The 16,709-nt window shown below is 37.8% G+C and overlaps 1 protein-coding gene across 6 annotated transcripts in view; it reads right to left on the bottom strand.

Moving 5' to 3' along the window:
* Lcp1 (lymphocyte cytosolic protein 1) overlaps window positions 1-16,708 on the bottom strand; it is a 76,796-nt gene extending 60,088 nt beyond the window's left edge. For 4 of the 6 annotated variants that reach the window (XM_033759885.1, XM_010637026.2, XM_033759886.1 and 1 more), the window contains exon 1: window positions 16,635-16,708. The gene's annotated coding sequence lies outside the window, so the exon portion shown is untranslated. Of the gene's footprint in view, window positions 1-3,752; window positions 3,856-16,634 lie in introns of those variants that run through there. The other 2 variants (XM_033759889.1, XM_033759887.1) reach the window with 2 other exon arrangements.
* Window position 16,709: the final 1 nt, after the last annotated feature.

The following is a 16,709-nucleotide window of genomic DNA, read 5'->3' as shown; positions in this document are numbered from 1 at the left end:
GAACAATGCCAGATGCAGAGACAAACTGGATGGCTGTTGCAATTATTTAGGTAAGGGACAACAGTGGCTTGGGCTGAAGTTTTAGAAGAGAAGGTGGAAGGAAGTAGCAGACACTAGGTAGACAGTAGAGCTGACAGTTTCCTTGTGGCACATGCATGAAAAAGGGAAGTAAGAAGGATGGATCCAAGACCTGGGGCCTGAATCCCCAGTAAGATGGAGTTGCTACTGACTGATATGGAGAAGACTAGGTAAACAGCAGGCCCCAGAGTGGGGAAAAGGAGGTGCTTAAATTTAGATCTGGTAAAGCCTACCAGAGACCCATGGAGAAGATGCTGAGTAGGCAGCTGAATAGAGGTGGCTGGATGTATACACTATATGTACGTATTCGAAGTCACTGGTACATAGATGGCATTAAAGCTGTGAGACTGGGTGAGATCACATAGGCAATAAATGTAACATAGAGGAGAGGAGCAATCTCTGTGCTCTGGCTATTACATAAGAAATTAAGAAAATGAAGTGGGACTAGCAAAGTTGCTAAGGCGGAGCATACAGAGAGGCAGGAAATAAATCGGACAAGTAATGACTGAGAGGCCTGGTGAGTAAGATGTAAGGAGGGGAGAGGGATCAGCTTGGAAAAGGGAAGGACAGGGAGCTGACCACTAAATACACAAACGTGAGATCCACTAGCAATAATTTATGTGTAGTTGATGTAAAAGTGGACAAAAATGCATTTGGAATCATTTCCCAAAAGAACTGGCTGGGGATGACAGCAACTGTAAAGACATTTCAGATTTATTGAAAAGAGAATAAGAGAAATTGAGGATGCTTGGTGAAGGTGAAAGTGGGCTCAATAGCTTATTTTCATCTTGTTTTAAGAGGAGAGAAATAAGAGCCTATTTTATGATTGTAAGGGAGGTGGAGAAAGGTAGAAGGAGAGGGAGATGGACTATTCATAGTAAAAGGGAAGATTTTTATGGAACATTTTTTCTGATAGACAAGAGAGGATGAGGTTTAGTGGTGACTAGGAGCAGGTGCTGGGAGGTTGTGATTGTCTTTATTTTCTCAATAAATAAGATTGAAGAAGGCACTATAGACAGGTTGTAGAAAAAGGAGAGAGTATGAAATAGTTCTCTAGGAATTTGGAGAATGAATGCTTTTGGGCAGTGGTGGTGAACCTAGGGCACCTGTGCTGCAGTGGGCTGTTTGTATCACTGCAAGCACTAAAAGGTCTGCCATCGCTACTTTAGGGGAATATGGTAAGGCAACCCAACAATATTTAAGGTTAGTGATTAAAATTTAAAAATATTCCTAACTTAATTTTGAAATAATTTCAGGATTATACAAAAAGGTGTAAAAATAGAAAAATTCCCAGGTGGCTTCCCCCAAGTCCCCCAAATATTAACAGCTTATATAATCAGGGTACAGCTGTCACTATTAGGAAAGTATCATGGATCTAGCATTTTAAATTTAGTGAATTACCAATGTTCCTTTTCTGGGCTAGGACACAATTCATGAGCCCACATTCCATTTGGCTGTGAATGGTGCCTTAGCCTCCTTTAATCTGGGACAGTTCTTTGGTCTATCTTTCACGCCCCAACACTTTAGAAAAGGCCATCGGATGTCCTCAGTTCAGCCTTGTTTGGCCCAGCTTTGATTCAGGTATGTATTTTTGGCAAGAATATCACAAAGTGATGCTGTAGTTCTAACACATTATCTCATGGGGCACTGGATGACTTCAGGAGGAGTCTGTCACTGTAAAGTTACAATTTCCCTTCTGTGATTAATAATTAGGGGGTCATGGACATAATATAAGTACTCCATGTGGGTTTTCTCGTGCCTACTCTACCCTGCTATAGCACAAAATAGAGAGCTGATATAATATTGAGCTTTATGGAGAACCTTAGAAAAAGTGAAATCTAAAACAGTTACAGATATTATCAGACAAGGGTAAAATGCCTTACTGATTTTCAATGGAAACCAAAACAATTATAGAAGGGAGTATAGACTTATATGGTCACAAAACAGAAAAACAGACCTGATTTTAAAGTTTCATGGGACTAATTTATATCCATTTTCAGTGGAAATGCTTCTGGAAACTGCTGAGAAATACTTCTTTGCAGAGGACTGTAATACTGATTATGCCCAAAACAGGCTGTGAAGAGTTAACCCCACAATTGGCGTGTTTTGAGAAATAAGTCTGGCTGAAGCCTACGTGCCAAAGTCAGAGTAATTTGCCCTCAAATTCTGTTCCCACAACTAAAACCTTCAGATTAGAAGAACAATGTTCTAATTACAATCATATATTTTGTCTATTCTGTTCCTAATTTGAGAATGCTTGTCATTTCTGAGCCTTGTTCACATTAATTTCCATAGAAACCACACATTTACCCCAACTGACTGCCAATAATAGCCAGGGCCTTTATCAGTTGCACTAGCATTGGCTGTCCTGGCGCCCCGCTTTCTCTCTCTTAGTTCTGTCTCCTAGTGTATTCTTTTGCTGAGTCCTACATTGCACAATGGGCAGGCTGGTACTGGAACCTGACTACAGGGGTCTCTTAATAATTGGCACCCAAAATAGGGCTTGAATCACAATCACTTGCTCAGTGAGGCTACTCAGAATAAAAAGGAAAAAACAAAAAGAAAAGAATCCATGACACAGTGCTTCTCCCATCAAGGTCAAGGACAAGCACAAAATCCCGGAAAAAGCAGGTGTGAGCTTTAGATGAAAGAAGGTAGTAAAGGTAATTAGCTGGGACTACTGGGCTAAAACATGGAGTAATCACTTTAGGCCCAAGCAGGCCTGCAGTGTTGAAATAAACACAAAAAGTAAAAACAAAAATAAACACAAAACATGAGAACTGCTTGGCTTTAGTACACTGGAGGGTGGGGGCGGAGTCCTGTGGTCAGACTCAGAGAGGGTAGAGCAGGGTTTGCACTCAGCTTGGAAAGAACCAAAAGGAGAAAATAAGTAATGCTTTGGAAACAGCAAGAAGAGCTTTGAAAAGCATAAAGCAAAATAGTGAGAGAAAACACTCCTGGCTTTAAGAGCCTAGGCTAGTGCTGTGTTATCGGCTTGATGCAGCCTGATGTTGCCTGCAAAGGTCTGAAATCCAAAACAAAGCCAGAGAAACTGTAACTGTGCTCTTTTCTCTATCAGACATCAAGAGATTTTACAAGAGAAATCAAGTTACAAAATTTAGCTAATTAGTAAATGTATCTTTGTTTCAATTTGAGTTGATGTTTAATTGATGTGCTTAAAACATTTCTTATGCATTGCAAATTCCTGAATTGTGCTTACAGGAGAACTACCTGTCAATTGGCGACCATTGTGGGAGCTCATATCGTGAGCAATCATCCATTCAGTGAGGCTACTCAGAATAAAAAAGAAAAAGAAAGAAAAGAATCCATGACACTGTTCCTTGCATCAAGGTCAAGTAAAAGTAGTCAGCTGGGACTAAAACACGGGGTAATCACTTCTGGCCCAAGCAGGCCTGCAGTGTAGAAATAAATGCTGCAGAGGATAGTTAAATATAATCACCATTTTTCACAAACAAGCCAATTGTGGGGTTGACTCTTCACAGCCTTTGGGCATAATCTGTATTACAGTCTTCTGCACTTCTTAAATCCATTATAGACTTATGTGTACATGTACTTAGAGGCAAATGTCTGGGTAGCAACTTGGGGCTCAAGCTGGTCTAACAAAGTGGGTAAACACTTGCACTTGGGGAGTCTTAAAGGGCTGTATTCCATACCTGCTTTCTGGGTTTAAATTCTCAGGGTCTTTAGACAGGCTTCTTAATCCTTCTAAGACTTAGTTTCCCTACCAGCAAGACGAAAAGCAAATAGACCTTATCTCAGGACAGCTGCAAGGCATCAATGAAGAAAAGCATGAGTAATTATACAATAATTAACTTATAGCACACCATCCAAAACTGTTAGTATTAATACTTAATACTTTTTATTATAATTAACAATTTACCATCTTTCTGTGTTTCATTTTCTGTAACTGGAGAGGAGAATCAACTAGATGATAATTTCTCTAACACAAATAATACATGAAAGTTATTATTCCAGACTTGTTTTCAGCTATTTCTGTTACATAAACCAACACAGAACTTAGTAAAAGCTGCTAAGGCAGTTAGATCATAACTATATACCCAAATAAGCTTAAATGTTACATTCAATACACAAACACAAAAACCAAACTAAATATTTTAATGAGCATAGTGGTGATTTGCTGGAACGAAGCCAGGTTTTGCCATGAGCCTGGTGCTGACTCGTAGGCCCAGGCTCCTGCAATTCATTCTGTGCTAACTCACCTCTTTCACTTCACCACCTTTGAACAACTGCTACCTTTAGCAACATCACTGGGCCTTCATTCTGTACAATGATTTAATCAGAGCTGGTTCTATTCTCATTAGCCCTTGAAAACGATGAGTAACTTGGTCTTGATTCAAGATTCATCCCTTAATGCAAGTCCTGTAGCCTCCCCGCTCTGTCAGTGGCTCTCTTCTGTCAGCTAGTAACCTAGTATGTAAGTTCTTTCCAGACTAGTATTCCCAGCCTTCCCTACCCAGCTTCTCCTCGAGTCAGACTGGGATACCTGCTAAGCATCCTTTGGGATCTGTTGAGATCTCTTTGTACCCACGCACTCATCAATCTTGGTAAATATTTCATGTGTGCTGTAGAGAGTATGTGTTTTCTACTATCTCAGATGAAGTTTATGAATTTATTAAAAAATTCCTTAGTAATCTTATGTCCACTGGATATTTTATTGTCTGAGAGACATGTCTAACAAAAAGATCCCCATTTTAGATATGGGTTTATAAATATCTCCTTGTAATATTGTCATTTTCCATTTTGTGTATTTAAAAGTAGTTATTGGGTGCCTCATGTGGGCATATGATCTTGACGAATACTTCTTGTATGTTTAAAGGTGAATCCAACAAAACATATTTTGGCTAGCATTATTATTTGCCCAGTCATGGGATCAGCTTGACAGTTCCCTGGCTAAGATGTATACCTGTTCCAGGGAAAGGGTCTCGGTTTTACACAGACCTCATCTCTACTTGCCACGAAGATAAGACAATTCCAGTACCTACTCCCCAAAAAGCCCCTAAGTCAGATATCCACGGACCACTACAACTTCACCTCCAGCTCCCTGCCATTTTTTGCTTCCAACACCCATGATTTTCTCTTCTATTCATCTCAGTGACATATTTTATCTCGCATTTCTATGTATTTGAGGTGGCAGGAGGCCATCAACATAGCACCAGTGGTCACACTGACTGGAAGTCCTAACATCAATTTCTACAAACTATACACAATCAAGTGGAAAAAGCTTTGTTCAAAAGGATACAAGTGTCATTCTCTTGTAATTTAGTAACAGTTATGTGTAATTACAATAGTAATAGTAATGAGTATGGTATTTTCCTTTGAATTATCACTGAGGGAAAAAAGTTGACATTCATTGAGCATTTTCAGTACTCCAGGTACTGTAGATGCTATTTAATTTTCAAAGCAACTCTATAAAAGAAAGTGTCATTATTGTCCCAATTTTACAGATGTGACAATTAAGGTTTACATATGTGACTTAACCAAAGTCATATAACTAGTAAATGGTGGTGTTAATATGCAAACCCAGTCTAAGACTCATGTATGTATCTAATTTATATCTCTTCTTAAATGGCTCACTTCCAGTGAGGAAAAATGGACATTTTAGGTATCTATAATATATAAAGATACCATGCAAATCACTAGGGGTAACTACAGTGTAAAACTTGGCATGGCATTGGCATAAGCCATTTGCAACAGAATATATTTAGTAATGAACACAAGAAGGGATGAATAAACTCACCATTAATCAAACAGTGTATTAATTAAATGCAATTTTCTACCTATCAGAATAATGAAAATTGGAAAATTTGTTAATTCCCAGGATCAGTTAAAGAGAAATGAACCCACTGATATATAAGATTTCTGGAAGAAGAATACAGATTTTTTTTCATTAAGTTTATTGGTACTTTTTAGGTATATAGTACAGTTACAATCATTGGGATATTGTACCTTTACATGATGTATCTTGGTTCTTATTTTTCCCCCTACCAGTGCACTTCCTTCACTCACTTTACCCTTCTCTATCCTTCCCTGTTTACAAAGACTTTGTTTCCATTTTTTCTTTTTCTCATATTTTTTCTTTTCCCTTCTTTCCTTTCCCCTACCCTTACCTACTCCTTGGACCTTTTCTTCCTATTTCATATTATCAATTATACCAGATACTATTTTTTAATCAAAAAAGTTTAACATACTATGCCACCTGGAAAAATGTCCTTCTATATTTGAAAAGAATATAGCAATGTAACAGGATATTTCAAAACTGAAAATATATACGTATAGGCACACATGTATTTATATGTATATAAAATGCCTTTAGGTATATATTTCATATGGTAATAATTATTATTTAATATTAAATATTATATTAAATATTATTATATTATTAAATGATTTCCATATGAAGGGAATACAGGAAACTTTGCTTTTCTCCCTTTTTTATCTGTATAATCTCATTTTTCTAAAATAAACATGTCTGAATCTCATGAATCCTAGTTCAGTGGTTCTTAACAATACCTGGACAGACAAAATAAATGGTGTTGAGCCTAGTACAGGTAATATAATGGGTCTAGGAGACCACTCCCCTCCACCCACTTAAGTTTGGGAAGCATCCTAGTGCCATTGTTTTAAGAAAGAAATAAAAAATAAAATAACACCACCACCACCACCACCAAAAAAAAGAAAGCCTGAAAATAAAATTACAAAGACCCAGGAAATCTTTGAAGCTCTGGGCCAGAGAACATGAGGGGTACCTGGCAGGGGTTCACATCCTTAGAACTCTGAAAGATTGATTTATCTGTGTGCTTTTTACTTTCTTGTTGTCTTAGCACCACTTTTCTGTTTGTGCCACATTTTTCTCAGCATAAACCTTCCTGAGCACATCTTCCCATGATGCTCAATAAAAACAGCTGCTTTTCATTTACCATTGAATGTACAGTCACAATTCACTACTTTCCATACATAATAGCCTGCAATCTATCTGCTGGATCCACCAAGCAGTAATAAGCCTATAAAGTGAAAGACTGATATTAGAAAGAGTATCATGGGATGCCTGCAATAAAATGTTGAGAAAAAAATTGAGTTGACAAAAAATGTGTTTACACGAAAGTGTTATATATACATATATACAGTACTACACACACACACACACACACACACACACACACACACAAATATCTGGAATATTTTATGCCAAACATTTGAAGCTGGGGAAAAGATGAGAAGAAATTTACTTTCTACATTAGTGTGTAATTTTATCCCCCATGACGCAGAAGTAGTTGTTATAGATGGCACATGAATCTACTCATTTAAGTAGGCTTTTGAAAGAAAAGTTTATTCCAGTGAACAGGAACTAAAATCAGGGAGGTTCTAGCAACCAGGCAGGGAAGGAAAACAATACTTATATAGATTTTGGGGAAGGGGCTATAACTGTAAGGACTGTTTGTGACTTGGATGCCCAAGGAGTCTGCTCAGGTGTGTAGATAATCACTGGACTTCTCAGCACTAGGGGGGTTGTATACTTCGTTTTGAGTCCATTTGCCTTATTTACTGAGAAGCTGCTGTTGTTTGCTGAAAGCAGCCTGTTTGTTTTGTCCCGTGTGTTTAGGCCTGGTCTGACAGTGGAAGTTGGAGGAGTTGATCAAAATCCATAAAGTGTGCACATGGCTTTTTAAGTTATGGAAATACTGCACTTGACTACTTCAATCCACCAAAACTTGACAGGTCTTAATGAGAAAATCACACAGTCCAGTACTTAAAAATCTAATAGATGGGTAGAATTTGTACTTCAAGACAAATTTGAAAAATATATTTGGTCATATACTTATGATTAATAACAGTTTGAGTAGAAATCAGTAATAGAATCATAAAAGATGAATAAGGAAATACCCTTAAGGGTGAGGAAACAGGTTCACAGAGGCTAAATAACTGCAGCTATACTTTTAAGATTGGCAGTGCAAATGACAATTCCCTTGGATCTTTCATGGAGATTTAGGAGGAATTATGCTGGTTCTTATTTCAATAATAATATTTCTTTTTTTGGGGGGGTGGGGATCAAACTTGGGTCCTTGTGCTTGCGAGACAGGTGATGGGACCACTGAGCTAAATCCCTGGCCCCATAATTATATTTCTTATGTAAATTTCTTGATTACACATTTGAGAAATGTACTTGCTATTTAAAAACAGTTTAAAACTATGATAGGCAATTACAGTCAAAATAGCCATACATTCAAAACTGATGTATAGATTGAATATAATTCCAATAAAAATATCAACAGCATTCCTAACTACAGAACTACAGAAAACAATTCTAAAATTAATATGGATCAAGGAGAGACACAGACTAGCAAAAGCAATCCTAGGTAACAAGACCCAAGCTGAAGGTATCATAATCCCAGATTTCAAGGTATACTGCAAAACTACAGCAACAAAAACAGCAAGGTATTGACACAAAACATCAATGGAATAGAATAGAGAATGCAGAAACAACAGTTAGCTGTCTGACCTTTGACATAGGGGCCAAATATATATACTGGAGAAGAACAGCCTCTCTAACAAATGGTGTGGGGAAACTGGCTATGCACATGCAGAAGAATGAATCTAGACCAATATCTCTCATCATGTACCAAACTAAAAATGGATCAAAGATCTACATGTTAAAACAGAAATAATCTGCTGGAAGATGAAACAGATAAAACTCTTGACATATGCATAGGCAAGAACTTTCTGCTCAGCACTCCAATTGCACAAAAAATAATACCAAGAATCAACAAATGGGGTCCAATCAAATTAAGAAGCTTCTGCACAGCAAAGGAAACAATCTACAGAGTGAAGAGGCAACCTACAGAATGGGGAAAATGTTTTGCCAGCTATTCTGTGGGTAGAGGATTAATATCTCAAAGATATAAATAATTAATAAAATTAGACATCTCCCAAAAGACTCAAAAAATGAACAACTGAAATGAACACTTCTCAGAAGAGGCAATACTCATGGCCAATAAATACATGAAAAGTCAACAGTATAGAAATGCAAATTAAAACAACACTGAGATTCTATCTTACTCCAGAAAGGAGGGTTGTAATCAAGAAATCAAATCATAACAAATGCTGACCAAGCCATCGGGAAAAGGAACCCTTCTACATTCCTGGTAGAAATGTACTGTAAACTATTACAGCCACTACAGAAATCAATATGGACATCCCTCAAAACAACTAAAACTAGAAAATTCCATTTGACCTAGCTATCCTTCTTCTAGGTATTTTCCCAAAATAATTAAATACATTGCATTACAATGATACATGCAGAACCATGTTTAAGCAGCACAATTCATAACAGCTAAATCTTGGAAGCAGCCTATATGTCTATGAACAAATGGATGGAAAAAGAAAATGTGAGAGTTACACACAACAAAGTACTACTCTGCCATAAAGAAGAAACTTGAGTCATTTGTAGGAAAATGGATGCACCTGCAGATAACAATGCTAAATGAAATAAATCAGACATACAAGCTTAAACATTGCATGGTTTCTCTTATATGAGAAACCAAAATATAAATACAATGGACCATTGACTTATCAACACAATTCATTTGTGAGGGCTGGATATAGCTCAAGTCGGTCAACTGAAGATTCAGGCCCCCTCTGCAGCCTTCAAAGTCTCTCTCCTGCATACAGGCAGATCTCAGTGTCCTTAGAGACATTGGCCCAGGTTTTCTCAATTAACCCTACACAGGAAAAGACGTTGTAATGTTCCTTCCAGAACTCTTTAAGGGTTAAATCTGTATCTGAGGCCATCTGGAAACACAAGGGGTTAGCATCTAGATCAAAATCTCAAGACTTTGTTCCTAAGTTAAAACTAAAATTCTGGTCACAACCCAAGTTGTTTGTCAGGCCGGTTGTAACTCAAGGTCCAATGTAAAGAGCAAAATAAACGACAGATAATAGGAAATAAGGAGACATCTATTGCACAATAGAAAGGGACCAAGAGATGGTGGGAGAGGAGTGGAGGGGAGAGGAAGGGGGTGAAAAAAAGAATGAAGATGTGTTATGTATATGCATCAACTCCACACAGGGAATTAATCATTATGCACTGTGAACAAGTACAATAAAAAACAAAATATTTTTTAAAAAATCTAACCACTACAAAGAGCATTTTAAGTTACAGGATCTTTTCTCTGACCAGGGCTTTGTGAACTCCTCAGAGGGTACCAATTTCCTATGCTTCTCACCCTCATTAAAAATGTGTCCCTTCCCGGGTATTTAGCTCAGCGGTTCGGTGGCCTGCCTTGCAAGAGCAAAGACCAGAGTTCAATCCCCGGTACCCTCTCCCCCGCAAAAAAAATGTGTCCCTTCTATTTCAGAAACCTTCTACAAGGTATCTAAAAGCAAGGTGCCTTTTAATCTTTGTGCACTTGTTTCTGAAGGGTAGAGAGGTCATGGGGAGGGGGGTGGGGGGATGGGTCTAAAGGTCAGGCCAGAGATTTGGGCCTGGCCTCCCTTAATCTTCAACCAGAATCTGTCAACAAACCCATACCTCCACTACTGTAGGTAGTTCTTGAAGCTTTCAATACTCTAATGCTTCTACTGTACACCTTCTTGAAACATTACTTTTGAAAACAACTCTTTTCCCCATGAAAATAAAGGAAATACACTTAGCCAAATCAAATCCTCAGATATGGCTCTAAAAATCACAATTGCTCCAATTCATTACCGCTTGTCTTACAGTTCACAGTACAAGATTAGCAAAACCAGCCCTTCTGGTTCCTAAGTAATTTCTACCAAGCAAGTGGTGCCAAACCAGATTTGTTATACTCATGGTTCTGCTTTATTTTTTTGGTACCAGGGGATCGAACTCAGGTCCTTGTGCTTGCAAGGCAGGTGTCGGAACCACTGAGCCAGATCCCCAGCCCCTCATGGTTCTGCTTTAAATCACTGGTCTACCATTTTAGCTCCTTTCAGAAAGTCAGTATCATTTCTATCACTGTTTTTTCTATTTTCCTTAAAAAAACCCAAAAAAACAAAAAACTTCACTGGGGACATCATATGTTTCACAAATATGTACTGCAAATACAGTGAGTAAGTGGATAGAACAGGCTGTTTTTTCTTCTCTCCAGCAGAACATCTGGGTAATATGATGGACTAAGTTACAGATCCTCTGGAAGCAACCCTTTAAATACACTGAGTCTGAGGAGTGGGATCTTTTGCTCCTACTGAGAGCAGTGGTGTCTTAGACAGGTCTCTTGTATGTCTGGCTCTGATCTGGGTGGGCTAGGAAATGATGGTATGCGTATAATGAAGGTAGTTCGCCAACAATGGCCAGGCAAGGTACTGTGATTCAGAACATCCAACGAGAAGCAGGAACACAGATTACATCTCAACACTGAAAGCATCTAAAACCACTTTGTTTGGTGGTTTGCATGCAATCTCTTAATTTTTTTCAACCCATCTCTTGGACCCCTTTCCTTGTGCAAAGCATGTCTCCCTGTGTCCTACTGTCTATCTTTTATTTTGCTCACAGAATGTACTCTTCAAAGGAAGTCTTTACCAGATCCTACATCACACTTAGAAAAGCAGAGTTTCTCTACTTGGAATTACAGTGGAAAGAAGAATAAAGCCCATGATCTGTCTTCCCTGGGGCTCCTGAACCCAGGTGAACACCATGTTCTCATCCTTTGTTGGGTATTACCTCATCTGGGATTACTGGCAGAAGAAATGAAAGATTTTTTTTCACACTATGAAGGCAGGTGACTACCTGGGGCATTGTGGGAGAGAGAAGCAGTGTCCAGGGGTTTTTATCAGTTTAAACCCGATAAAAATTTCTGATATCAAAATATATTATGAGAGTTGAAATATAGCAAAACTGTCATGGCATACTAAACTATGTGGTACTGAGGCATAAACTACAATTCCAGTTGTCCAGCTGCAGTATCAGGAATTTAAGCTCTTCAACACCGAATACAGTACACCATTCCAAGTCCAGGAAATGTTGGCTTATCCCCACTATTACACCTCTTACACAATTTGTAGCCTCATGACACTTATGAATAAAATATGTTCAATCAGGACAGTAAGCATAAAGCAGAATAATAGATTGAAAAGCAAACCATTGCATCTGCTGTGTAAGATCATAAATTGCTATTGACATGAGAATAAAACGTAAGTCACTGCAAAGCATTTCTAAGCATTTCTAAGCATCGTTCAGGGCTGAATCGAGGCCACATAGCTCGTGTTACATTTGCACGGCATGCTATATCTTCCTTGTAAGTCTAGAACTAAATTCCAGGCAAACTCAAGGACAGTATTCTCAGCTCCCAAAGCTGTGCATGTTAAGAAAAACTTGAGGAAGATTATATGTTTTTGTAACACCTTTCCCTCTAGCCATTCAAAGGAGAGCCACACTGCAGCCTTTTTGCTTAAGCACCCCAGCTGGCATGGGAGGCAGAGAACAAAGCATCTTTCATTCTTGCATTACTGGTTGAAAGTCATATGGATTTAGCTAGCTCAATACAGCAGCTCACACACACAAATAAAACATCAAAGCCTCCTTAGACACCTCACTGTACTTGGACTCTTTTAGGCAAGCACTGTGTCACTATTCCTCTGCAGCCCAATGTATAAGGACCAGTGACAGAATGGACACTTACTAGCACATTGCCTGTGTGCCGCTGGAAACTGCCAACTAGGTCCTCTAATATTCAGTGACATCAGCAAACTAAATGTTCAGACTCGACGGAAATGCCCAGGGTTTACCCTGAAGCCCTCTAAATATTTCCATGAGCATCAACTACCATCACATAAAGCAGGGATGGTGGAGAATAGGAAACCCATGCTGTTCGGCTTCTTTCTTTAGTCTTCTAATAACTAATGGGTACTGAGCTATAAGGAGACATAGATTATGTCTTTAAATCCTCATAAGGCCTTGAGTTGGGTACCATCCACCCCCCTTACAGGTAAGGAAACCTAAGGGGTATAGAGATTGGAAAGCTAGCTCAAGAGTACACAACTAACAAGTGGCAGCAGGACAATTTTATTACGCTATGCTGTCTTTGAAACTTGATGTTTATACTAGAATTCTCAGTGTAATCATTGTGGAGTAAGATAAAACATTAATTTAGCACTTACCATGGTGCCTTCCACATGGTAAGCAACAAGCAATGTTCATACTTAGGGGAGACATTTCATAATTCACAGCACCGATTTCAATGTTGCTTAGACAAATGAACATTAAGGAAACAAATATGATTTAAAATGAACATTAAGGAAACAAATATGATTTATCTTTTTTGATGAAGGAGTCAATCATACAACACACAAATATCTAATAACAGCTGGTTGCAGAAAAATATTCTAAAATGGTTACTACAGCTAAGACGACACAAACTGTTTCCAAGTATTTGGAGCAGTATAAATAAATAGCACTATTTTACCCACACAACAAATAAAATAAGTTGAACAAAAAGCTTCACATGATGGCTTATAATGAATACCTTTCTATCTCAATAAATATGCTACCATCAAAAAACTGAAAAAAAAAACCCTCAAGTAGTTGCATGATTTAAAATTTCACTTTAATGTCTAAAATTATAAAGTCTCAAATGAAATATTGTCTTAATGAAGTTTGAAGTTTAGCACCTACTGAAGTATCTTATGTATAGAAGACATCTGCAACCAGTAATTGAATTCATAAATACACCTTTAAAGACAGACATTGCCCTTTTGTTATGTTTGGTTTTTTCATATTCCATGATGCTGGTTGCATGTCATTTCCTTATTGGTAATATTTTCTTAAAAGAAATCCCATGATCTCTAGTTCAAACAGAGGAGAAGAAAAAATACCATCAGCTTGAAGGGGAAAAGGAAATAACTGGCCAAAACTAATGAAGAAGAAAAATGAAGTTAGGTCTTGTGGTGAGCCATGAGGTATAAAGAGAAGAGCTGTCTTCCAATCTTTATTAACATTTGAGAAAATGTAAAACTGTTGTCTAGGTAAGAGCATAAGGACACTTGATATAAATTTATGCATTTAAGCCACTGTGACTGGTGAAAAATAAAGGCATTTCCTAGTACATATAATTCATATAAACAGGTAAACACAGACCAAGAAAATACCTCTTTCTCAAAAGTATTTAATGGCCTGGGTTACCATGGGGCTCAATATTGAATCAATATACACCCAAAAGTAACCATTCTTTAAAGGAACTTTAAAAAACAAATATGAGCATAAAATACAAATTACTTTAGTTATTTCCATATAGTAAAATCTTAGATTAAATCCACACTGGCAAAACTGTTTAACAAACTTCTACCCCATTTAAAAGAAAAATAAATAGGAGAGAAGTTAATGAAAAATAATGATTTCTAGCAATATTTTTTACATTGTTTCAACAAAGCTGTGTCCTTTCACGGAGAGCAAACTTGAGGATCCTGAGAACACACCCTATTCATTAGGGAAATCAATAGCATTACCTGCCCCAGGTGGCTAAAGCTGCTTTTTGCATAAGGCTTTTATCTCATTTTAGCAACACAGGGAAGGAAAACAAACAAACAAACAAACAAACAAAAAACAGGAGGTCTATAACCTTGGTGTTCACCATTACTCTGGCTGATTACTTAATCAATTTGCTAACAGCACAAGCAATGTGGCTCACTTTGACAAGCTTCTTCAGGGGGTTCTGCCAAACTGTAAAGCTGATGGCTAAACAGTCTCACTGTACTGAGCATCAGATAAAGTAGGCCCTTAAAATAAAAGCAGTGCTACATTAAAGAGACATACAGCCATAATTTTTTGAAAGGAGAAAACTGAGGTAGTAATATTCTCAAGGAATAATAGGATAAATCTAATACATAGAAAAACAAACCAAATGACTATGATTTGAGCCTTTAAAATCCACCATACATTTGTGTAACATTTCTATAGATAAAACATGTGAGATGTATTAGAATAACTGAGGCATACACATAAAATATACCAAACCATGGACTTTTCATAAAAATTAATTTGCTCAAATGGTAGTAACAGTAGAAGACAAAATATTCACACCTGAAAATAGTACATATTAAATGGCCTTACAATCGGATCTGGTACTGTAAGAAATCTGCAAGAAATGCAGACTGCTGCTAGCTGATTCTATTTATGACAAAACACTTTCAAAAAATAGAAAAATGTATTGCCTTGATTTTGACTATGCAAACTAATTTTAAAGCCAAGCATCGGTCAGTAAAAATGAATTTCAGTAGTTCTAATGATCCAAATGACTTTTCAGAGTGTAGGGAACTTGACTCTACATATCGGCACATAGACTTTTTTTTATGCTTTAGAAACATTTTTTTCACATTTATGCACAATATACACTACTTAAGACAAAACTTGGCCATCAGATCTGCCTTTGCCTATATACTTTCTTCGCTTTTTGGGAGGCCCATCAATCTATGGTGTAGACACAGGCAAAAGAGAAATAAATTTGGAGTCTGAGCCACATAATCAGGAACAAACTAATCTTAAAAGGAAAAGAAACCAAATGCTAAAATTTGAAAGGAAAACAATTAGCATAATATTTTCCAGAGTAGTTTTTCACCATTCCACTTTTTTCATTGTTTTAAAAATGTCTTGTTCCTAAGGAGAAGACTTGATTAGGGGATGAAGCTGAAAGATTCCAAAAACTAGAAAGAGATTTCCACTGAGGTCTCTCATTTTCCATCTGTTACTAAAGTTTCTGCACTTGTACTCAAAAGCAAATGGGGCGCGGGGCAGTGGGGCAACAACCTGGAAGGAAGCCCCCTGTCGTTTACTTTCTGATTGGGACTTTTTACTTCTACCTAATGTGCTCTTTCTAGTGCTCTCTCTCCATCTCCAGAGAAACACGAACATACATGCAAACATATCACTGTACACATAGGTTCAACACCACTGCAGAGAGGAGTCACGAAAATGATAATCAGAACAGACGACTCTTAACAGTGAGAAATAGGTATCCGCTAACGCTCGCTTGAATTCCTCCCTAAACCACCTATTCGTCCACATCTATTCTTTAACCAGGAATTTAGGAACAAAAAGACAAAAACAAAAAAACAAAAAAAAAAGGGGAAAAAAAAAAAAAAACAGGTCACATCAAAGGAAGAGAAAATCAGAACTTTCACTTTTCGGGGGCATTACAAAATGAGCAGCGGGACCCGGCTGCGCAAAAGTGCAACGTTAGTAAAGAACGCAAGCCCAAACTCTAGATACCCAGTTAAGCACCTTGTTACCGAGAAAAGTAAATAAAAAAAAAACAAAAAAAAAAGGGGAAAAAAAAAAAAAAACAGGTCACATCAAAGGAAGAGAAAATCAGAACTTTCACTTTTCGGGGGCATTACAAAATGAGCAGCGGGACCCGGCTGCGCAAAAGTGCAACGTTAGTAAAGAACGCAAGCCCAAACTCTAGATACCCAGTTAAGCACCTTGTTACCGAGAAAAGTAAATAAAACTGGCCATTGTCATTAAGAATAAGAATAGTAATAACAATTGTCACCGCGGCGTTCCGTACAGCAGCTGCAGGTGGAGCGGCTTCTCCTCCTGCCCCACTGCCCGCAGCCTCCCCAGCAGCCCCGCGCCTCGCCCG

This window comes from Fukomys damarensis, unplaced genomic scaffold (assembly GCF_012274545.1).
Source record: "Fukomys damarensis isolate Sample0158 unplaced genomic scaffold, DMR_v1.0_HiC HiC_scaffold_38, whole genome shotgun sequence".
NCBI lineage: Eukaryota > Metazoa > Chordata > Mammalia > Rodentia > Bathyergidae > Fukomys > Fukomys damarensis.
This window is presented reverse-complemented; position numbering and strand designations above follow the sequence as displayed.